This window comes from Pseudopipra pipra, unplaced genomic scaffold (assembly GCF_036250125.1).
Source record: "Pseudopipra pipra isolate bDixPip1 unplaced genomic scaffold, bDixPip1.hap1 HAP1_SCAFFOLD_68, whole genome shotgun sequence".
In the NCBI taxonomy this organism is placed as follows: Eukaryota; Metazoa; Chordata; class Aves; order Passeriformes; family Pipridae; genus Pseudopipra; species Pseudopipra pipra.
The window spans coordinates 119,779-143,703 of NW_026991173.1; the positions used below are offsets into that span (position 1 = coordinate 119,779).

Genomic DNA, 23,925 nt, shown 5'->3' on the forward strand with positions numbered 1-23,925 from the left:
GTGCAGTTGTGGAAGTGCCCATTAGAATTTGCTGGAGAGTTGAGTGCGGGAAAGAGAGGTGGATTTTTGGAGTCACTGAAGAATGGGAAGCTGCGCCACAGAGCTAAGCAAGAGAGAAAGGAAAGTAGAAAAGGGGAAGGACGGACTGCAGGAGGTCTCTGAAGGACCGAGAGTAAAGCAAGGAAACGGGAACGGCTCGACAAAGAGAAGACCGGTTAGTGTTCCGAGGGAATACTTTATGGAGCAGAGGGAGGGACGGAAGGGAGACGGGGAAACGGGGGAGACGGAGCTCTGTGAAGAACCTGCCAGGCAGGACGGTAGCCTCGAGGGAGCTGCACGGCAACTCCAGCCGCGGCCCCCCGGTCGCTGGGCGCCAGCCTTGCGCCCCGAGCAGAACCGCGGCCAGCGCCGCCAGTCCCGCTCTCCGCCGGCGCCAAAAGTGCCGATCCAACGCCCGGCTTCTCGCTGCCTCCGATAGCCCCGTCTCTGCTCCGGCCGGGCCGCCTCCTCTCCGCCTCCTCTCCCTCCTCTGTCTTCGTCTCCGTCCACTGTTCTCGTCTCCGTCCACGGTCCTCCTCATCCAACTAAGCCCGGGTACTGTACCGGGGCGCCGACGCCTCTCGGGCTCTCGTCGTGTGCGGGCTGGATCCAGAGGGCCGGCGAGAGCGGCGGCAGTGGGGCGGCGGTCGGAGCCCTGCGCCGTGGAGGCGGCGGCAGCGGACTCGGTGGGAGGGGCGAGGATTGGTCTCGAGGAGTTCAAGACTGACAGACCATGAGCTTTTTTCGTGGCCATCATCTCTTCCTTCTCATCTCTCTTTTGCTGGCCCGGGGAGACTCCTGAATTGTCCTCCACGGCAGGCGCTTTTGAGATTGCTCGAGGGGCACGAGAGGCAGAAGATCCCTCCCGGCTCAGCTCCCCGGGTCAACCTCTCCTGGTCTGTCTCGGGGAGCATCCCTGCCGGCAGCAGGAGTAATTCTGCTAGCGACAAAGACCACCTGGGCTTTTGTCAGGGGCTGTGGTACGAGTGCTACGGCGAGGCAGTGCATGGGAGAAGCAGCATCCCCAGAGAAAGCTCGGACGTGGCACAGAATCTCCGAACTTCTTTGGACTTCCTGACGATGCAGCCTCTGTGAGGAGAGCTCTTGTGTGTCCCTCCTCCTGCTCCTCTTGCTCAGAGGACAAGAGAAGAGCCTGTCCCACCTGAACTGGATGTGGTGGAAGCAGCACATCTGCAGCAGGTTGAGGGGCGCTCAGAGGCGGGACTTCACGGTATTAAACAAACCCTAAAAGGTATCTTTGGAATTTCATGGAATCAAAGGGGGAAAAAAAGAATTCAATCCAATGACCAGAAACCATTGTATCGAACATTTCTTTTATATGTCAGCTGGGAATATATGGGGTACTCTGCCATGCGTGGATCAAACATCTAGTATAAATTTCGGAATATAAATACAGTGACACTTGAGAGACCCTTTCCCCCTTCACCAGCAGTGGAGAATTAGGTTATGATTTTGAGGTCATATAGCATCTTGGGTTTTATTCGTGGAGCAAGACTGCCATCTAGCGTCCATTTCTTCGGGAGGGTAGTCATGTTCGGAGAGTGGTCTTCTCGCTAATCAGGCCTCGTAGCGTCTCTGCTTGATCTATCCGACCTCGAACTCCTAAATTAAATGTTCTAGGACCAACTAAGACATATGTCTTAGAACTTCCCATTTGCTTAAACAATATATAATTGACTTTCTTCTTAACAGAACAATCTCTTATTGAAGAATATTTCAGAGGCACGTAAGCTAATTTCTTGAAGATGGGCATACGATATACTCTCTATTCGTTTCAATGTGTTATCTACATTCTCTCTCCTAAAAATAACTGAAGTCTTAAAAGAATTAGGATATCATTTTTATCTAAGATAAAGCTTCTGATGTACTAAGTCGTTTAGAAAAGAGATCCTCTCTCATTTTAGTGCCATTGTGACAGTATGGGGCTTCACGTAACACCTGGAACACTGAACACTGCAGATTCCCCTGGAATCAAAGGGCCATTGTGACACTCTAGGGCCTCATGAAAGAGGGAGGCAGTACAGAGAGACCTCAAATTAGAGGTTTGCGCAATCATCCACCAGAGGAAGTTCAACAAGGGGAAGTGCCAGATTCTGTCCCTGGGTTGGGGCAACCTCGGTCGTACGGACAGACTGGGAATGACATGCTGCATAGCAGTGCTGGAAAATGGCCTCTGGGATCGTGGTGGATGGCCAGCTGGCCAAGAGTCAGTGGTGCCCTGGCGGGGGCTCACTGCTCGCTCACACAAGGGTTTTCAGACACACGAGTCCTTCCCTTGCACACACCCAGACAGATAGTTCATGGCAGCAGGGGCAGTATCTCCTGGGGCTCCTGCTGCCACGCCCGGAGCCTGGATACATCTCAACCCTTGTGAGGTGCCACTTGCTCTGCCACTATCTGACAAGCCCCACGGCCTGAGAGATGGGCACAGGGAGCTCTGTCCACAGAAGCACATCCCAGAGCTGCATCCAGGTGCTTTGCCAGGGTTTAGTACCGTAAATTCAAAGTGACACCAGACACTCTTTGTCCCACAGAACTTCAAGGCTCCCCCATGAGGCTGATGGCAATTGTACTTGCTCAGGGTCATCTCCCCACACCACCACCAGGTGTGTGCTCAAGACTTGTCTCTTCAATGCAAAGAGAGTCACCCGCCCTAGTCCATCCGTGTCTCTCCAGGGAAGGCTAAAGAACTTCTGTGGGCTGGATGAGAAGCCAGTGCACATGGGAATGGACCACGCCCTTCCCTGGTGGTCCTTCATGTCCTTTTACTGAGTTGAGAGCAATGGGAAAGGGAATGAACCTTTTGACTGCGCCTCAGAGTGCCCGTCAACCTGCTGCAAATATGCTGGTTCCAGCACATCCAGTTCAGATGTGACAGGCTGTTCCCTGGTCCTCTGAGTAAGAGGAGCAGGAGGAGGGACACAGAAGAGATCTCCTCACAGAGGCTGCATCGCCAGGAAGTCCAAAGAAGGTGGGAGATGCCATGCCACGTCCGAGCTTTCTCTGGGGAAGGTGCTTCTCCCATGCAATGCCTCTCCGTAGCACTCGTACCACATCCCCTGACAAAAGACCAGGCGGTCTTTCTCGCTAGCAGAATTACTCCTGTTACCAGCAGGGATGATCCCCGGGACAGACCAGGAGAGGCTGACCCGGGGAGCTGAGCCGGGAGGGATCTTCTGCCTCTCGTGCCCCTCGAGCAATCTCAAAAGTGCCTGCCGTGGACGACAGTTCAGGACTCTCCCCGGGCCTAGCAAAAGAGAGATGAGAGGAAAGAGATGATGGCCACGAAAAAAGCTCATGGTCTGTCAATCTTGAACTCCTCGAGACCAATCCTAACCCCTCCCACCTAGCCCGGTCCCGCCGCCTCCGCGGCGCAGAGCTCCGACCGCCGCCCCGCTGACGCCGCTCTCGCCGGCCCTCCGCATCCAGCCCGCACCCGACCAGAGCCCAAGAGGCGTGGGCGCAAGCACAGCACCCGGGCTGGGTTGGATGAGGAGGGCAGTGGACGTAGACGAAGACAGAGGAGAGAGAGGAGGGGGAGAGGAGGCCTTCCCCTTTCCTGCTTTCCTTTCTCTCTTGCTTAGCCCAGTCGCGCAGCTTCCCATTATACAGTGACTTCACAAATCCACCTCTCTTTCCCGCACTCATCTCTCGAGTAACTCTAATGGACACTTCCACAACTGCACACCTTGACAGTCTCGTCAAATTTTTCTCCGTATCATCCTTACTGTTTCTGTGCCCTTTCTTCTGGGAAACAACATCCAGTGCAAAAAGTAGTTCTAACGGCCTTTCTTCTTTATCTCCCAGCTAGTGTCTGTAGGCAGAGTCCAGGTGCAGCAAGAGCCATTGGTAGACCAGGGAGGGCTTTATGAGGGCACTGACATGATGAGACCTACACCATTATGACATTTCTGGGCTTTATGAGGTCAGTGTGATGATGAGGCCTGCACCATTATGACATGTCTCGGCTTTATGAGGTCAGTGCCATGAAGAGGCCTGCACCATTATGATGTGTCTGGGCTTTCTGAGGTCACTGTGATGATGAGGCCTGGACCATTATGACATGTCTGGGCTTTATGAGGTCAGTGTGGTGATGAGGCCTGCACCATTATGACATATCTGGGCTTTATGAGGTCACTGTGATGATGAGGCCTGCACCAATATGAAGTGTGTGTGCTTTATGAGGTCAGTGTGATGATGGGACCTGCACCATTATGACATGTCTGGGCTTTATGAGGTCAGTGCCATGAGGAGGCCTGGGCCATTATGACATGTCTGGGCTTTATGAGGTCAGTGTGATGATGAGTCCTGCACTACTATGACCTGTCTAGTCTTTATGATGTCAGTCTGATGATGAGGCCTGCACAATTACGACATGTCTGGGCTTTATGAGGTCAGTACAATGAAGAGGTCTGCACTGTTATGAGGTGTCTCTGTTTTTTGAGGTCACTGTGATGATGAGGCCTGCACCATTATGACATGTCTGGGCCTTACGACATCTGTGCCCTGATGAGGCCTGCACCATTATGACATGTCTGCACTTTATGTGGGCAGTGTGATGATAAGGCCTGCAGCATTATGAGGTGTCTGGGCTTTATGAGGTCACTGTAAAGGTGAGGCCTGCACCATTTTGACATGTCTGGGCTTTATGAGGTCAGTGCCATGATGAGGCCTGCACCATTATGACATGTATGGTCTTTATGAGCTCAGTGCGATGATGAGACCTGCACCATTATGAAGTGTTTGTGCTTTATGAGGTCACTGTGATGATGAGACCTGCACCATTATGACATGTCTGGGCTTTATGAGGTCAGTGCCATGATGAGACCTGCACCATTATGACATATCTGGGCTTTATGAGGTCAGTGTGATGATGACGCTTGCACCACTATGACTTCTCTGGGTTTTATGAGGTCAGTGCCATGATGAGGCCTGCACCATTATGACATGTCTGGGCTTTATGAGCTCAGTGTGATCATGAGACCTGCACCATTATGAAGTGTTTGGGCTTTATGAGGTCACTGTGATGATGAGACCTGCACCATTATGACATGTCTGGGCTTTATGAGGTCAGTGTGATGATGACGCCTGCACCATTATGACGTGTCTGGTCTTTATGAAGTCACTGTGATGATGAGGCCTGTCACCATTATGTCATGTCTGGGCGTTACGACATCAGTGCCATTATGAGTCCTGCACCATTTTGACATGTCTGAGTTTTATGAGGTCAGTGCCATGATGAGGCCTGAACCATTATGAAATGTCTGGGCTTTATGAGGTCAGTGCCATGATGAGGCCTGCACCATTTTGACATGTCTGGTCTTAATGAGGTCACTGTGATGATGAGACCTGCACCATTATGAGGTGCCTGGGCTTTATGAGGTCAGTGTGATGATGAGACCTGCACCATTATGACATGTCTGGGCTTTATGAGGTCAGTGCCAAGATGAGTCCTGCACCATTATGACATGTCTGGGCTTTATGAGGTCACTGTGATGATGAGACCTGCACCATTATGAGGTGCCTGGGCTTTCTGAGGTCAGTGCCATGTTGGCACCTGCAGCATTATGACGTGTCTGGTCTTTATGAGGTCAGTGTGATGATGAGGCCTGCACCATTATGACATGTCTGGTCTTTATGAGGTCAGTGCCATGATTAGGTCTGCACCATTATGTCATGTCTGGGCTTTATGAGGTCAGTGCCATGTTGAGGCCTGCAGCATTATGACATGTCTGGGCTTTTTGAGGTCAGTGTGATGATGAGGCCTGTACTTTTATGAAGTGTCTGGGCCGTATGCGGTCACTGTGATGATGATGCTTGCACTACTATGTCATGTCTGGTTTTTAAGAGGTCAGTGCCATGACGAGACCTGCACCATTATGACATGTCTGGGCTTTATGAGGTCACTCTGATCATGACGCCTGCACCAATATGAGGTGACTGGGCTTTATGAGGTCAGTGTGATGATGACGCCTGCACCAATATGAGGTGACTGGGCTTTATGAGGTCACTGTGATGCTGAGGCCTGCACCATTATGACATGTCTGGGCTTTATGAGGTCACTGCCATGATGACGCCTGCACCATTATGACATGTCTGGGTTTTATGTGGTCAGTGTGATGATGAGACCTGCACCATTTTGAGGCGTCTGGGTTTTATGAGGCCACTGTGATGATGAGGCCTGCACCATTATGAAGTGCCTGTGCTTTAAGAGGTCAGTGTGATGATGAGGCCTGGACCATTATGACAGCGTCTCGCTGCCCCCGCCAGCGCCTGGTCTCTGCTCCGGGCGAGCCGCCTCCTCTCCTCTGCCTTCCTCTCCCTCCCTCCCTTCACCGCAGAGGAGGCGGGGCCGGGCTGGGTGTCAGGGGTGCGGGTTGGTATCGAGGAGCTCAAGACTGACAGACCATTAGCTCCTGTCACCGCCATCACTTCTTCCCTCACCTCCCTCCTCTCTTGACGCGTGGAGACTTCTGAATTGTCCTCCATTGCACGCACTTTTGAGAATGGTCTGGGGCACGAGAAGAAGATCATCCCTCGGGCTAAGGCCCCGGACTCTCCTTCCTTTTGTCCCCGGGAGCATCCCTGCTGGCAGCAGGAGGGCTTCTGCTGGCGAAAAAGACCACTTGGGGTTTTGTCGGGGGCTGTGACAGCAGTTCTACTCCGAGGCACTGCATGGGAGAAACACCTCCCCCACAGAAAACTCGAACGTGGCATGGCATCTCCCACCTGCTTTGGAATTCATGGAGATGCACTCTCCGTAAGTGAGTTCTGCTGTGTCCCTCCTCCTGCTCCGCTTGCTCAGAGGACGAGGGAACAGCCTGTCACACCTGAACTGGGTGTGTTGAATCAGCACATCTGCAGCAGGTTGAAGGGTACTCAGAGGAAGAGCCGAAAAGTTCATTCTCTTTCCCATTGGTATCACCTGCGTAGCAGGACATGAAGGGCCACGAGGGCAGGGTGTGATTTATTGCCACGTGCTCTGGAAAACCCAGGTTAACTCCCCAGGGCACGCATCCCAGACCTGCCAACCACTCTTGGTTGACACGCACAATAGAACCACTACTTCCAGCACTGGCTTCTCATCCAGCCTACAGAGGTTCTTTAGCCTTCTCTGGAGAGACACAGAAGAATTAAAGAGGGTGTCTCTGTTTCCATTGCACAGACAGGTCTTGAACACACATCTGGTGCTGTTGTGGGGAGATGACCCTGAGCAAGTACAACTTGCCATCAGCCTCCTGGGGGAGCTTTGAAGTTATGTGGGAAAAAGTGTGTCACCGTGTCACTTTGCATTTATGTTACTAAACACTGGCAAAGCCCCTGGATGAAGCTCTGGCATGTGCTTCTGTGGACAGAGCTCCCCGTTTCCATCCCTCAGGCCGTTGGGCATCTCAGATAGTGGCAGAGTAGGTGGCACCCCACAAGGGCTGAGGTGCATCCAGGCTCCGGGCGTGGTAGCAGAAGCCCCAGGAGATACTGCCCCTGCTGCCATGAACTCTCTGTGTGTGCGCAAGGGAAGGACTCGTGTGTCTGAAAACCCTCGTGTGAGCGAGCAGTGAGCCCCCGCCAGGGCACCACCGACTCTTGGCCAACTGACCATCCGTCAGGACCCCAGAGGCTATTTTCCAGCGCTGCTATGCAGCATGTCATTCCCAGTCTGTCTGTACATCCGGGGTTGCCCCATCCCAGGGACAGAATCCGGCACTTCCCCTTGTTGAACTTCCTCTGGTGGATGATTGCCCAAACCTCTGATTTGAAGTCTCTCTGCAGGGTCTCCCTCTTCCATGAGGCCCTAGAGTGTCACAATGGTCCCTTGATTCCCTTGGAATCTGCAGTGTTCAGTGTTCCATTTGTTACATGAGGCCCCATATTGTCACCACGGCACTGAAATGAGAGAGGATCTCCTTTCTAAACAACTTAGGGAATCAGAAGTTTTTCTTAGACAAAAATCCTAATCAACAAAGGGATTTGCTTACTTGGCAGGTAGTGGTCTTTTCTTTTAAGACTACAATGAGTTTTAGGAGAGAGAATACAGATGATACATGGAAACTAATAGAGAGTGTATCATATGCCCATCTTCAAGAAATTAGCTAACTTGCCTCAGAAAACTTGTTTAATAAGACATTGTTCTGTTAAGAAGGAAGTCAATTTTTCATTGTTTAAGCAAATGGGAAGTTCTAAGACACATATTTTAGCTGGTCCTAGAACATGTAGTTTAGGACTTGGAGGTCGGAGACATAAATCAGAGATGCTAGGAGGCCTGCTAAGCGAGAAGACCACTCTGCGAAAATGACTGCCCCCCCAGAAGAAATGAACGCTAGATGGCAGTCTTGCTCCACGAATACAATCCCAGATGCTATTTGACCCCAAAATCATGAGTATGGACTACTTGTGAAGGAGGGGTCTTTCAAGTAACTGTATTTATATTCCAAAAGTTATACTGATTCTTTGATTCATGCATGGCAGAGTACCCCCATGAATCCCCAGTTGGCATATCAAAGAAATTTTCCATCCAATGGTTTCCAATGGGTTTAATTTTTTTTTTTATACCTTTGATTCCATGAAGTTACAAAGATATCCCAGGGTTTGTTTAATTCCATGATGTCCCGCACGTCCCAATGACATCCCTTAAGTCCCTGGTTTTCTGTAGTTTCCTGTGATGCAGGGCAGTGTCACGACGGCCGCTTGATTCCGTGAATTCCCCCAGCGTCCCAGCAGTCCTTTGATTCCATGAGACCCTACAATGTTGCAGTGGGGTGACCTTGTCTGGATGCCAGGTGCTCACCAAGCCGCTCTATTGCTGCCGTTCCTAGTCAGATAGGAGAGACAGAAAAAGATGGAAAATGACTTCTACCTTCAGATCAGACACTTTACTAAAGCAAAAGCCAAAGTTTGTGCATGCATAAGTGAAGAGGAAAATAAAAAGATTTATTCTCGACTTCCTGGCAGCAGCCATGCCTGGCCACTTCACGGGAAGCAGGGCTTCTCCACACAGAGATACCGCTCAGAAGGCAAGTATTGTAAAAAAATGGATTTCCCCCCTTTCCTGTTCCTTTCCTGAGTTTTGTAACTGAGCTGATGCCATATATTCTGCAATATCCCTTTGGTCTATTTGGCTCAACTGACCTGTCTGTATGCCCTCCCAACATCTTGCTCCCAATTCAAGGGAGAAAGCTGACAGTGCGGATGCTATGCCAGCCCTGCTCAGCAGTTGCCAAAGCACTGGTGTGATTAACCCCTTTGTAGCTCCTAACGCAAAGCACAGCACTGTGACGGCTGCAGTGAGAAAATGAACTCCAGCTCAGACTGACCCAACACACGTGGGATTCTGAAATGTCTCAGGGTTCGTTTGGTTCCACGATGCCCCCCGTGTCACAGTGACACAGCTGTCAGACCCGGCAGTAGAAAAATAAATCAAAAAATTCAGAAGAAATCATCTTAAAGTCATGCTAAGCCTGTTTTCTACAGTCCAGGATCCACACCTGTGTGACTGCAGATACTTGGGATGAGGGTAGATGCTCAGAGGAATTCATGGTTTTGGTCTAGGAAATCCGTCCCAAAGTTTTCACTGCCTTTTCCTCCTTGGACACTTCCTGATGCCCGCAGGAAGCCCCCGTCCAACAGCAGCTCCATCCCCCACTTCCTCCTCCTGGAACGCGAGGGCTGCAGCTTTTGCACTTCTGCTTCTTCCTGGGCATTTCCCTGGTTGCCCTCCTGGGCAAAGGCCTCATCCTCAGCGCCGTAGCTGCGACCACCACCTGCACACCCCCAAGCACTTTTTCCTGCTCCACCTCTCCCTCATGCACCTGAGCTGCATCTGCACCACTATCCCCAAAGCCATGGCCAATTCCCTCTGGAACACCAGGGGCATCTCCTACTCAGGATGAGCTGCACAGGTGTTTTTTCTTTTCTTCTTGCTCTTCTCACCATCACGTCCTATGACCGCTACGTGACCATCAGCAAAACCGTGCACTAAAGGACCCTCCTGGGCCGCAGAGCTTGTACCCACGTGGCAGCAGCTGCCTGGGTCACTGGGAAGTGGGTCTGGCCCTAGGGCTGCAGGAGGTGCCGCCTGAGCTGATGATCTCCTGAGCAGTACACACACGCAATCACTTTCCCTGTCCTCTATTTCCTCCCTTTCTTGCGGCAGGACCAGAAACTACTGTGCTGCTCTGCTGGGCTGGGGCGGGGCAGGGAGATGGGGGGACCGGGGAAGAGCTGGACTGGGCAGTTCCAGGGAGTAGAAAACACCAATGTTCATCTGAAGTGTAGGAGTGGGTGGGGTAGGAGCACTACAGGGCAGAGGTGGCTCCAGGCTCTGGGAGTGGCAGCAGGAGCCCAGGGAGACACTGTCCCTGCTGCAATGAACTGCCTGGGTGTGTGCCAGGGAAGAACTCATGTCTCTGAACACCCCAGTGTGTGTGTGAGCAGTGCATCAGTCCAGCTCAGGGCTGGACACCTATCAGAGCCCTGACACATTTCTGTGTGTGACTCCAGAAAAAGCCCCACTGTGCCAGGGAGTTACCAGATCCTTTGCTGTCCCCTTCCTGGTGTCCTGTGTAATGATGAAACTAGAAAAGGTGATCATCATACCCTGTTAATTTTCTAAGAGGAGGAATGTCACTGCTGGAAAGAAGTGTCACTAAAGACGTGAGAAGAGGGAACATCATTGTTTCCTTCAGCCTGTTTCACAACAGGTTCCCCTGGAGCCCCAGGGACACCTGCGGGGAACCCAGAGGGGCAGAGAAAGGGCTGCCTTTGGCTCTTGCTGTGCTGCTCAGTTGAGCCGGACTCCTGGCACACAGGGAGCTTCTGGCAAGAGGGCAGCACTGCAGAGAGACAGCTCTGCCCAGGAGTAGCTCCTCTGCACAGCCCAGCAGGGCTGAGGGCACTACCTGTAGGCACGAGAAAAGAGAAGCAAGGCAGCGAGAGGTTAAAGCCGGCAGAAAGATGGGAGGTGTTCAGCTGAGACTTCCCCTGGGGACACAACTTCACACTCCTCTGCAGAGTGAGTCTACAGGTGCAGGGAAATGTCGCTTGTGTTCCTGGAGGAATCTCCTAAAGCTACCCCATCCCACAGCCTTTTGCATCTGTCAGGACTCTCCCAGTTTCTCTGTTGCACAGGAGGAGGATGTTCTGCAGGGCAGGCCTTCCCTGCAGCACCGTGAGAGGGACAGCGCAGGTGGGCTCCTTCTGCCAAGGATGGCTGCGGGCTGGGAAGGTGGGGGTGCCGCCAGGGGTGCCCGGGGCTGTCCTGCAGAGCAGGGTCCCTGTGCTCCGGGGTTCTTCGTGTCAGGGCAGGGACTTTGCTGCCTGCTGGGGTCAGGTCTCATCCTGCCTGGGTAGTTGCCCACACCTCTGCAGGGAGAAGCTGTCGGTGGGTGGCGAGAACCCCAGCAAGAGCCAGGCAGGGTCTTCCTGCCGTTAGATGAGTGCTGTGGGAGGTCAGGGCTGATCCCAGATCCAGATCACACCAGCACATTTCCAAGAGCACTTCCAAATGGGAAGGACAAAGCACAATTATTAGGAAGGAAAGGAGCTTTTCTGAGTCAGTGTTTTCAGTTTCCTACTCCCGAGGATTCTGGGGGTTGAGAAATGGAAAAGGAGCTCTCATGTTGGACAAGTCACTGAGACTGCTGAGCTGTAACTTGGCATGCACAGTGCTTCCGCAAGCAACTTCCTAAAGTGCTTTCGGCCTCTGCTCTGCTTTTGACAGAAGCAGCATCACTTCTGCTGGATCCATCTGTTTTTTCTTGATCTGCCCTTTTCCACCTGCAAAAAGAAAATGCAACCAGCAAACTCTCAGCGTTGTCCTCCGTGATCGGTACTGTCCCAGTGTAAGCGTAATCGATGATGAGACCCATCATTTCAGCTGAAACACCAGGGATTTCATAGACCATCTTGTCTGTGCTGGTAAACAGAGTCCTGAAAACACAGCACTGCTGCATTAAATCCTGTCCTTGGGTCCCCTGTGTTTCCCGAACTCCCAGGGCAACAGTTTAGGCACTGGCAGGAGCCCTGTTGGGAGGCCCCATAGTTTATTAATTAATTTTTTACTTGCTGGTTGTTTGAAAAAGGAGATAAAGCCCCTGGTTGGGGACAGGGAGCACCAGGGTGAACGGCCCTCATGCTTCCACAGGAATCACAAAATCACAAAATGGCCTGGGTTGGAGGGGACCTTAAGGATTATCCCATTCCAACCCCTGCCATGGGTAGGAACTCCTTCCACTAGACCAGGTTGCTCCAAGCCCCATCCAACCTGACCTTGGACACTTCCAGAGATGGGGCAGTCACAGCTTCTCTGGGCAACCTGTGCCAGGACCTCACCACCCTCACAGGGAGGAAGTTTTTCCAACTATCTAATATAAACCTCTGTCAGTGTGACGCCATTACCCCTTGTCCTGTCACTCCAGGCCCTTGTAAATAAATTCTTGTGTTTCCAGTACTAACCTGAAGTAGGTACTGCAACAAGAGAGTATGAGCTTGTGAGCCTTGAATTCCACTCCATGAACTCTTATAACCACATCACAGAATGTCCCTTCAAGGCGGAGCTCGTTGGCGATGCTCCACTTGCTTTTGCTCATCTCCGTGTCCATGTTGGAGGATGACTGGTGGGTGCTCAGCTATCCCCCACGTTGCAGTCAGAGGCAGTGGACCTCGCTGACGCGTGTGGAACACTCTGGTGTTGCCTGCAAACATCCAGCGCTGAACCCACTCGCTGGTTCTGGATTGTGACCTGTGATGACATCACAACCACAGGGGTGACCCAGGCCCAACATTCCCTGGTTGCCCGGTGCCTTCACTTCCCCTTGGCCCAGGTTCTGCTGAACCCCGGGCCTGCACAGTGTTAATGGTTGCTTGGAGCAAAATCGTCTGTGAGATCCCCCAGCATAAGAATAATGAATAATAATAAATAATCCTCAGTATTATTTTGCCAGGTTCCTGTGAGCACCCGCCCGACCACTACGCCCAGAGCTCTCCGGGGTTCTGCACAGGGAAGGCCACAGGAATGCTGGTGCCACGGAGAGCTCGTGCTGTTTGCAGAGCTTACCTGTGTGTTTCTGTTTGGGAAGTGCTGGACAGAAACAGGAGCTGGGCTGGGCACGCTGCCAGCCCAGAACACCGGGCACCGTGCTGGGAGCTGGTAACACAACCCCATGCAATGGACACTCCTGCTCTAGGGATGGCTTCAAGGAATTCTTTGATCAGCTGCACAAGAACAGTGTCACCCTGTTCATCTTCTCTGCTGGCGTCGGTGACGTCCTGGAGGAGATTATCCTCCAGGCCAGCGTCTTCTACTCCAACGTCAACGTGGGGTCCAACTACATGGACTTTGATGATGACGTGAGTTTCTGCACCACACTGGTGTGGTGAGAGGAAAGGTGTGGGCTGGGACCAAGGGCTGGGACACGATTAACAGTGCCACCACTGGGTTAAGAGCTGTCTGTCTGTCCTGTGTGCTCAGGGAGTCCTCACGCACTTCAAGGCACCCCTCATCCACACCTACCACAAGAACAACACCGTTCTGCAGGCACAGATTACTTCCAGCAGCTGAGCATGAGGACGAACATCATCCTGCTCGGGGACTCCATGGGTGACCTGACGATGGCAGATGGCATTCCCAGTGTGGAGAATATCCTCAAGATTGGCTTTCTCAATGACAAGGTGGGTGTGAGGAGCAGTGTTGTGTTTCCCTGCCAGCCTTCTCCAGGTGCCAAGCTTTGGGGCAGCAGGGAGGGGCAGTGATGCGGAGGGGAGCTCCTGCTGCGTCTGGGGCATTGTCAGGGTGGTTATTGATCCCCTTTCCAGTAGCGAGGGCTGTGGGTGCAGTATCTCCGCCCACAGCTGTTGGTGTTCACAGTCTTCCCCCCCTCCCCACCCTGTCCTGACGGCCGTGCTGTAGGTGGAAGAGCGGAGGGGGAAGTACCTGGAAGCCTATGACATCGTGCTGGAGAGCGACGAGACGTTGGACGTGGTCAATGGGATTCTCCGGTACATCCTTACTGAGACATGAGCTGGGAAGGGGGTATCCCAGCTCCAGCCCCGCAGCAGACACTGGGCAGGGAATGTCCTCCCCAGGACAGAGCTGGAGGGAATCTGCTGGTACTGGCTGGGCTCCGTCCTGACCTCACTAATGCCCTCAGCCCTGGAGAGGGAGAGAAGAGATGGAGGAATCTTCTCCATTCCCTTTACCCAACTCCCTGGTTCTGCTGCTTCCCTCTTGGACTGGCTTCATCCAACTTGGACTTCATCCCACTGGGAATTCATGCCCTCTACCTCCCAAGGCCACAAAAAACCATTCCATGTTTCAGGAAGAGATATTCTGCACCTGCTTCAGCAGCTGAGTGTGGAATGGAGATGGTTTGCTGTGGGACAGACCCGATTTAGATGAAGTTTTAGAGTCACTGTGTTCTTCACTAAGAAAATAAATCTCTCTCCTCCTGTTTTCCTGTTTCCGAGCCCTGGGGCCACCACTGGACTGGTGTGGTCCTGCCAGGCATCACATTGCCCAGCCCTACATCCCTCGTGGAAACCTGCAGCTCCCTGGCTCCTCGTCCCTCTTGCACCAAGACAATTCTTACTGTGGACAAAAAGCTTTTCCAGCCGTCCCTGAAGACCCCAGAACTCAACTGCTGCTGCTGCCCAAACCCAGAAAGTAAGTTTGTCTGCCAGGGTTGGGGCTGGGGTTTGGGTAGGGTGGGAGAGGAGAGGCCAGCCGGCAGCATTTTGGGTTTTAAGGAACGTTTGAGCTGTCTGTGTTTCTGTCCTAAACTTCTGGGCTGATCCATGGCTGATCCCAGGGTCTCGGAGCAGCAATAGGAAAAACCCTTGTTGTTTCTTACGACGGATTAGTGGGATGGGGGAGACCTCCAGGCCTTAGGGTGCCAGCCCCATCACCTGCAGGTGAATGCCCTTCCCCTCACTCCCGCATGTGGCCGGCGACCCCGCAAGGAGCCCACACAAACCACCAGGGAGGGATGGACAAAAGAGAGAGTTTATTTGTGGGGTAGGGGTTTATAAGGCTTTTAGGAGGGTCAAAAGGGGGCCAATCACCAGTTCAGGGGCACAGAAAAAACCAATCACGTAAGGGGTCAACAGCCAACAGGAAGGGGTTAACAAGGACCAATGAGAAACACCTCAGGACACTTTCCCAGGATACTCCTGTATGGGAGACAAGTCCCTCACAGGGCGTGTTGGGAAGAAGAAACAGTAACCTTGCAGAAAATACAAAAAGCCATTTTGAAACATGTTTAAACCACATTAAAAACTTCTGTTTCTATAACATTTGAGCTGTTTTCTTTTTTTTCCTCATTAGTCCATCTCTGACAGGACTTCTTCCATCCTGCATATGGCAAATCCATTGCCACAGCTCCTCCTTTTCTGTTTCCTAAAGCTGGATATGCTTTTAATGATTGAGAGGTTCTGGCACAACTGAGCAAGCATGGAAAGACACACATAAAGAGAAACACTGCGGAAAGTCCTAGTACGATAACTACAATAATTTTCTTAATAGTGGAAGAGAGGCCTTTGAAGGGCAGCCAGTTGAAAAAATCATCAAAGGTCAGAGGATCAACTTGCTTGATTTCATGAACTAAGGACTTAAGCTGATTAATCTGGGAGTGGATAGATTGGGAGTGATCAGAGAAGTTGAGGCAGCAGAGGCCTTCAAACTCCTGACACCCATGGTCATTTACTAGAAGGAGAAAATCTATTGCAGCACGATTTTGTAACAAGGCCTTCTTATTGGTTTGGGTATCTTGTAATAGATCATCAAGGGCAGCACTGGTGGCATCAGCTTCTTTTGCAAGCCAACATCCCATTCTGGTAAGGAGCATTAAGGCTTTTGTGGAGCTGACAACTGGAAGCAGACCACTTAGAATGTTTGCGGTGTCGGACCAAAAAAGCATGTTGGAATTGCATTCTGCTGTGAATTCCCTCAAGGACTGCAATTTTGCTAAGGGATGTTCTTCAACTGGAGGTGGGGGTGCTGCAGCCACAGGGACCTGCACTGCCTTAGGTGGAGAAGGTGGTTTGGTTGTGATGGATAGAAGTTAAGAGGTGGGTGTAAACCTTGGAATTGCCTGCGCACTCTATGACGTGGGAAGGGTGAGGTTGTTTGGAGGTTAAGGTTTCTTTTTGCATGACTTTTGGGAGGACTTACAGGTAAAGATTTCATAAGGGTAGCTGGATTGTACAGTGTTAATTTTCCAAATGTGCAGGGGCCTCCAGCAGCTAATCTGGGAATGATATTCCAGACTCTAAGTCCACAAATTAAAAAGATTCCTTTTGGAAGAATAACTGAATCAGGGGTAGCATGTATCTGGTAAGGAACCTCTTCCTTGCACCAAAAACTGAAGTTGGAATAAGGTCCATAAGAGGTGATATTAATTAATTCAGGAGGGGCAACATATTTGTTGTGAATGAAGTAAAAACAGAGAGGAGATATGATACTCCCCAAGATTTCTAATTCCTCAGGTCTCTGCCACTGATAGCTAAATGTCTGTCTGTCATGTGAAGTTTTTGCTGGTCTTGTGAGACAATCTAAGAATGGATTTTTAAACTGATCATGGTCATCACACCAGGGGATATATTGATTTCTAAAATCATCCCATTCTCTGGGTGTCCATGGGATTCCTACCAGACAGGTCTTAAAAGGGTGAGAGGGATCTAAGGTAGAGAGACAGATAGAGTCAGTATTTAGTGATTGTGCCAGGTTTAGCCAAACATTTTGACCAGGGAGCATTACCCAATTTGGAATTGTTGGAGGAGGTGTGGCAAGGGCTCCTGACGTTAGGTCTTTCTGATTTGCTGGTGTTATGCTGCACACAAAACCAGGATTATCCCGAAAGTGATGCTGATGTGGGATCGCTTCCTGTAGTTGGTGCTGAATCCGGTGGTGCTGGATCTGCTGCTGGTTGAGCTGGGAGGGAAACTTCTTGGTGGATCCTCACTAGTCTGGACGGTATCCATCTTGGACCTGCTCCTGTGGAGACACAAGCATGTCCTCTTCCCCAGACAATTAGAGGGACAGGACCGAGCCATTCTCCTGTCAGGATATCCTTGTATTTTACCTTAGCTTCCCCCGTTTTTATTTTCCAGCTCCAAAATGATGTCCAACCGGTGAAACATCCTCATGCAGCCTATTTAAAAAATTGAGGACATACAATGCCTTGTTTAAACGTTCTGATGGAGAGAGACCTACAGTTGTTTTTTCTTGTTTTTTTCAGCATATCTTTTAAAGATTTGTGAGTTCTCTCTACTATCGGTTGGCCCTGTGGAGAGTGAGAAATGCCAGTGGTGTGACCTATTCCCCACATACTGAAAAATTCTTTAAGGGAAGCAGAAATGTATGCCGGGGCATTATCTGTTTTAATTTGTTTTGGAATGCCCATTATGGCAAATGCTGAGAAAAAATGCCTTTTAACATCTTTAGCTTTTTCTCCTGTATGTGCAGTGGCAACAATGAGTCCTGAGCAAGTGTCCACTGATACATGTACATATTTCAACCTGCCAAATCGTTGTACATGTGTCACATCTGATTGCCAGAGATCGAAGGGGCTAAGGCCTCTTGGATTAACTCCTTCAGATCTCACTGGAGTTACCAACTGACAGTCTGGACACGCAGACACAATGGCTTTGGCTTGAGAGGTAGATAACTGAAACATTTTTTTCAGTGATATAGAATTTTGGTGGAAAAAGTTATGAGAAATTTTTACTTTTTCAAAATTGTTAGGTGTAGGTACTGTGTTAACTGGGAAAGCTGAATTTGCTGCTTTATCTGCCACAGCGTTCCCTTCTGTAAGTGGGCCTGGGAGGCATGTATGTGATCTAATGTGAGTGATATAGAAAGGATGTTTCTTCTGTTGAATTAATAGTAACAATGTTTTACACAGGGTAAACAACTTTTGATTGTTCAAATCTTTTAAATAACTATTTTCTATGCGACTCACAACTCCTACAACATAGGCAGAATCTGATACCAAATTCAGAGGCTGTGGAAAAAGTTGGAACGCTCTTACCACGGCTGAGAGTTCAGCAATCTGAGATGAGCCTTCAACTTGATGAACATCTCTTTTCCATTCTCCTTTTTCAAACCAGGCTACCACTGCATTACTGGACCTCCCTGAGCCGTCTGTGAAGGCTGTCACAGCTTTCTTCAAAGGGCTAGTAGAAAAGTTATTTCTCAGTCTGGGTTGCGAGATGGAAAGAAACTGCAGAAAAGGAATTGCTGGTAGATGGGTTATCAGTTTGCCTGTAAAATCTGACATAACCAGTTGAAAATCAAACAGATGTAAATCATGATAACGCAGTTGAGATTTGGACAGCGGAACATAAAGAAAATCTGGGTCCTTCCCTGACAGTTCTAACATTCGGAGTTTGCCTTTGTGACAGACTTTTGCAAGCATTTCAGGCACAGTAACAATTGTCTTTGAAAACTGGTGACTGAGAAATGCCCATTCCCACAAAAGAAATTTTTTGGGTTTTGAGTCTAATTGTCCTATTACAGCAAAAGGCTGTTTTGGTCCACGAAAGATTAGTAATGCAGTAGGTAATCCTTCTACTCTCCTGTTTACCTGTTGTTCTGAAATTTTTTGGTTGATCACTTCAATAATATTTTCTGCTTCTGGTGTCAAGTGACGAGGAGAAGTTAGTTCTGCTTCTCCCTTAAGGAGCTGAAACAAAGGAGCTAAAAAATCTGTTGAGAAACCAAAAAAGGATCATATCCAATTGAGATTTCCCAAAAGAGACTGCAGATCGTTTAGTGGTTTTATTTTGGTGGGCAAGGTTACTGCTTGAGGCCTAAATGTTCTCTCTTCTATTATCAGACCAAGGTACTTCCACGGGGAAATTCTTTGTTCTTTTTCTGGGGCTATTTCTTACCCATGATTACTCAGGGTTTTTTTCACAGACTTATGTACCAATGTCAATTTGTCAGTATTAGGGGCACTGATCAATAGGTTGTCCATGTAATGAAAAATGATAGCTTCAGGAAACTGAGATCGAACTGGTTCAATTATATTGGACACCACAGACTGACAGATTGTGGGACTGCTTTTCATCCCTTGTGGCAACGTGAGCCAACTGAGACGTTTGGAGGGTTCAGCTGCATAAAGAGCTGGAACAGAAAATGCAAATTTGTGTGTATGATTAGGATACCCCCTCCCTGGGGCCTGAGGCTTAGCCTGGACTTCCCCCCATCCCCATAAGGTTTTTGGGGGGGTCGTGTGTCCCCCCCTCCCCTGCTTTTATTCTGACACCACCCGGCTGCTCCCAGTGATGCCAGGAAAGCTTCCCAGTTTTCTCCAGTGACAGGTCTGAGAGGCAGTGGGGGAGGGGTTTGAAGGAATCCCAAGGGTTGGAGCTGAGTTTGGGGGGAGCAGAACCGGCCCTGGGATGGATTGGGAATGGGGACCCCCCTGTGTTCCCCCAATGTCAACTCGCTCTGGGGGGGCTTTGGGAGGGCACCGGCCCCTCAATAAAGCACCCAGTTCACACCAAAAGGTGCTGGGAACCCCCCTACACTTCCCCAAAGCCCCTCAAGGACCCCCAAACACACTCAAAGCCCACCCAGGACCCCCCCCAACCCCTTTTCTGGGGGACTTCTCTGGGCACTGGTGGTGCTGGGAGCCCCCCGGCTGCGGGCGAGGAGCTCTCAGGTGAGTGGGGTGTGGGAAGGGAGCTGTTGGTGGGAAAAAGGGGGTCAGAGGGGATAAAGGGGTGGTGGGACCCCAAACAGTGGGAGGGGAGTGGGACCCCCCAAAAGTGGAGGGGGGAAAGAGCACTGAGGTTTGGGGGGTGATGGGAAATGGGTGGGAGAGGTCAGAAGAGTGGGGAAAAGGGGAGGGTGGGACCCCCAAACTGAGCATGAGGGGGCTGGGGAGGGGGGGAATTATGTGGAAGGAGCGGGAAGGGGGGCAAAAAGTGGGGGTTGGGACCCCAAAAGTGATCCTGGTTGGGCTGGGGATTGAGGGGATCACGGAAAAGTGGGAGGAAGAGGGAGAAGGGTGGAAAAGGGGGAGTGGTCTGGTGGGTCCGGCAGTCCCATGGGGGTCTTTGAAACCAGGTTTTGGGAAAGGGAGTGGTTCCCCTGAGCTCCCTGTGGGGTGCTGGGGGCTGCTGGATCCAATCTCAGCCTTGAATCTTGTCAACATTTTATATTTAGAGGAATTACAGAGGTGTGACTGAACCACTTTTGTCCCCAGGTTTTAATGATGGCAAATCAGATCTATTGATAGAAATGAATTTATTTAGGGTTATGATGCCATGGAATGCTGATGCTAAAAAAGAACTCCGGAGCAGTTAATTAGGGGTGATATAAGGGAAGGGTTTAATTGTGCCAAGGCAATAGGTGTTACAAGACCCGTGCGCCTCTGTGCCCGAGATGTTACATTTTATATTACCATCCGTCCAATCCCAAGTGTATCCACCCTGTAGCCTTTGCTCTGATCCGCCCCGGGTCCACCCCCTGAGAATTGGGTCTGGGGGCCTTTCCTTCATCATCTTCACCATTTTCAGAGCACCAAGGGTACACAATCACCTAGTTCTTGACTCTGTTTTGTTATTAACGCCCTGATATGGCTGTTCTCTAAATAGCATAGGCCTTGCCTTGACAAGAGACTAAACATCGCCCCTGAATTCAGGGATAGATTTGATATGGGGAGCATAGAATGGGGTAAGAGGGTTAAGGAATGTGTAAACTACTTGTACTACAGGGAAAGGGAGGGAGGGCTGCTGCTTTTAAAATCTACTTCTACTACTTATAAAACTTATAAGGCTTACAAAAATTAGAAAAATAAAAGCTAATAGGGGCTTAAGGTATCAGTTATAAATGATCAGACAAAAGATCTTCATCAGAATTATTTACTGCACAACAGAAACACTAACACTACCAGGAGTACAGAATAAGATAGGACAATGTTCTACACTAAAGCAATTGTTGAAGCAATTCTACTCAAGCTGGCACAAAAGAACTAATTCTTAATTAGAGATGGATGGAACTGCCCCAGACCAACGCTGGTGGAGAGATCTCTGCTCTCAACTCCAGGAGTGACCTTGGGGGGTCCCCAGCCAAGGCAGGAATCTCCACACACCCCCCAGGAAGGGTTCTGTTGGCAGAACCTGCCCCTGGGAAAGGGGACTGGCCCTTTGTGGTCGAAAGGGATGGAGTGACAGTCACTGGACTCCAGGGGTTGCCTCAGCATCAGGGGGTTCATTTGGGGTGGAAGCAGTGGCCGAAGCTCTTCCTGCAGTCGGGGCACTCGCAGGGCTTCACTTACTGGTGGGTCCATTGGTGTTTGGTCAAGGTAGAGCTGTGGGGGAAGCTCTTCCCACACTCCCCACATGTGTAGGGACGTTCCCCGGAGTGGATGCTGGTGGGTGAGGAGGCTGGAGCTCTGCCTGAAGCTCTTCCCACATTCCAAGCATTTGAAGGGCTTCTCCCTGCTGGGAGGTTGCTCAGGGACCACCAGGTCAGAGCTCTGCCTCAAGCTCTGGCTGCCTTCCCGGCACACGCTGGCTCTTTCCTCCTCAGAGCACCCTGGGCTGGCCTTGGAGCCCCTCCTGCGGGGGGATCTCTGGCCCTTTTCCTCCCCGCTGCCTTCCTGTGCCGGGGAGCCCTTCAAAACGGCCTCTCCCACCAGGTTCTGCCGGGGGATTTGTCCTCCGGGCTCTCCGTCCTCAGCTCGGGGCCTGGGGCAGGAAGCAAGAAGGAGAGGGAGGGGATTTGCCTCCGGCCCACAGGGAAGGCCAACGACATCCCCCCAACTCCAGCCCAGGCAGGACGGCGGCGGCAGCGGGGTTGTCCTGCAGCCGGGGCCATGCTTGGCTGACAGAGCCAGCACAACACCCGCCCAAAGGGCCACTGACTTCCTCCTCACCTGCCTGGGGGGCCCAAGGCATCTTCCTCTTCCTCGCAGCCTCCTCCTCCATCCGCCCAAGCTTTGGGAAGGACAAATCCTGATGGGGGGAAAACAAGGGCTGAGCGCATTGGTTTGGAGGTTCCTCCTGCCCAAGTCCATCTCTAGAACTCATCGGGCATCCCGTGACCATAAAAGCCTCCAAAACACGAAGATTCAGCCCAGAAAAACCCAAACCACCGACATTCAGGTAAAAAACCCCTCAGAAATAGCAAGAAAACCCTTGCCCCCACAAACTGCAAAAAGTTGGGATTCAGCTAAAATATACTCCAAAATATGAAGATTAGCACAAAAAATCTCTCCCAGAAATTCCCCCTCTCTGGTCTCTCCCCTCTGGGGTTCAGAGAGTCTCCCCTGTCTGGGATGCTTGGGGTCCCACTTAGGGATACTTGGGAGTGTTGGGTATCAAGGGTCCCTTTTCCTCTGACTCTTGCCTTCAGGGTGCCACATTCCTGGATATTCCCTCTCTCCAGGTTTTCCACTTCATTGTCCCGGGGATCCCAGGGGTCCCCACTGTCCAGGTTTCCCCTTCTCCACACCCCCCGTTTCAGGTTCCCAGGGGTCCTGGGACTCCTCCCTCTCCGTGCTCCCCCCTCCAGGCTGCCGGGGGTCCCCCAGCTCTGGCATTGCCCCGCTCCACCCTCCACACTTGGCAGCTCCCGGGCTCCAGAACCACCCCCAGCACTCCTGGAGGGGCCCCAAACCCGCTGTGTCCCCCCTGCCGGCACCGGGCTGACAATGGAGCTGGCGGGGCCTGACCCAGCAACACCAACCCCCACCATGGGGGGGACCCGCATCCCCCACCCACCGCTGGGGCTCTGCCCCCAACCCAGCCCAGCACCCTCAGAAAACACCTCCCGCCCACCCCCAAAAGCCCTCAGTGGTGGAGCAGGAACAGGACAGCAGGAAAACAACTGCCCCCCATCCTGTGCATGCCTGGGAAGGGGGAACTTGTCCCAAATATTCTGGGGGGAGCATGGGCAGCTGGCATTGGCTGAGGGGATGTGAGGGCTGGGCCTGCTCAGCACAGCCCTGGCCTCGTGCCCAGCGCCTCTTTCCTGCCCCACACAAGAGCTTCCCAGCCCCCCCAGGGCTCCCCTGCTGCTGCCTCTGCTCCTGGCCCTGCCTTTGCTGCTCCCTTGCCTGGGGCAGCAGCTGCAGGAGGGGATGGCAGCAGCTTCAGCTCCATGGCACTTCCTGGGGGGAGCTCAGCCCGGGGGGCTGATGGGGATAGACAGGGGCCCTGATGGGGATAGACAGGGGGCCAGCAGGGACAGCCAGGGCCTGCAGGGGAAGGCACAGGGACAACCTGGCCCCCCACACTGCCAGGGCTGTCTCTGCTCCTCCTTGCAGGCTCCATGGCCAGGCACAGTTGGTGTTCCTGGGTGCCCACCATCTCAGCATTTGGAGCCGCTCAAATCAGCGCCCGCAGCTCTGCAGCAAAGCCCCAGCTCACCTGGCACAGAGGGGATGGAGACAGCACCTGCTTGGGGATGGGCACTCACAGCTTTGTCTCTTCCCCACCACGGGGCTCTCCTTCCTCAGCAGCACCACTGCCTTGCACTTATTCTCAGTGTAATCTCTGGGCCTCCTCTCAAAGACAGGAACCTGCAGGGAGGGGACATGATGTGCAAGCTGAGGGCTGCCTGCTTGCACTGGCCTCTGGGCTTCTTTCTCCTTCTACTACCAGCCCAGAACTTAGCCTGCTTTTCTAACACCACACATTTACAGACTAACCTTGGAGATGTATATGGACAGACCTCTCTATCACCCTAGGTTCTAAGGGGGGTACTTTTGAATAAGATGATCAGTGGAGCATAGAGGCGTGAGAACGGAATCATATTAGGATGTGAAATCAGCTGAGTATGGTACAATGTAACTTCATGGCACAAGTGAATTGTAAGGTCCATTGTGCTTTTTAGCAAGACAGCTTGACATCTCCTGTTAT

General features: G+C 51.6%; 3 long non-coding RNA genes and 1 pseudogene across 3 annotated transcripts; 2 read left to right on the forward strand and 2 right to left on the reverse strand.

Moving 5' to 3' along the window:
- Window positions 1–7,396: 7,396 nt before the first annotated feature.
- On the forward strand, window positions 7,397–8,435 carry LOC135408841 (uncharacterized). The gene is made up of 2 exons (XR_010427862.1): window positions 7,397–8,046; window positions 8,366–8,435. It is a non-coding gene; the product is annotated as an uncharacterized LOC135408841 (long non-coding RNA).
- A 4,186-nt stretch (window positions 8,436–12,621) lies between these two features.
- LOC135408840 (7-methylguanosine phosphate-specific 5'-nucleotidase-like) lies at window positions 12,622–14,074 on the forward strand (annotated as a pseudogene).
- Window positions 14,075–16,734: 2,660 nt separating this feature from the next.
- LOC135408839 (uncharacterized) lies at window positions 16,735–19,185 on the reverse strand. Its single transcript, XR_010427861.1, has 2 exons — window positions 18,081–19,185; window positions 16,735–17,044 (listed from the first exon to the last, which is right to left on the reverse strand). It is a non-coding gene; the product is annotated as an uncharacterized LOC135408839 (long non-coding RNA).
- Window positions 19,186–21,437: 2,252 nt separating this feature from the next.
- LOC135408842 (uncharacterized) lies at window positions 21,438–23,600 on the reverse strand. Its single transcript, XR_010427863.1, has 3 exons — window positions 23,434–23,600; window positions 21,939–22,017; window positions 21,438–21,750 (listed from the first exon to the last, which is right to left on the reverse strand). It is a non-coding gene; the product is annotated as an uncharacterized LOC135408842 (long non-coding RNA).
- Between the last annotated feature and the right edge of the window lie 325 nt (window positions 23,601–23,925).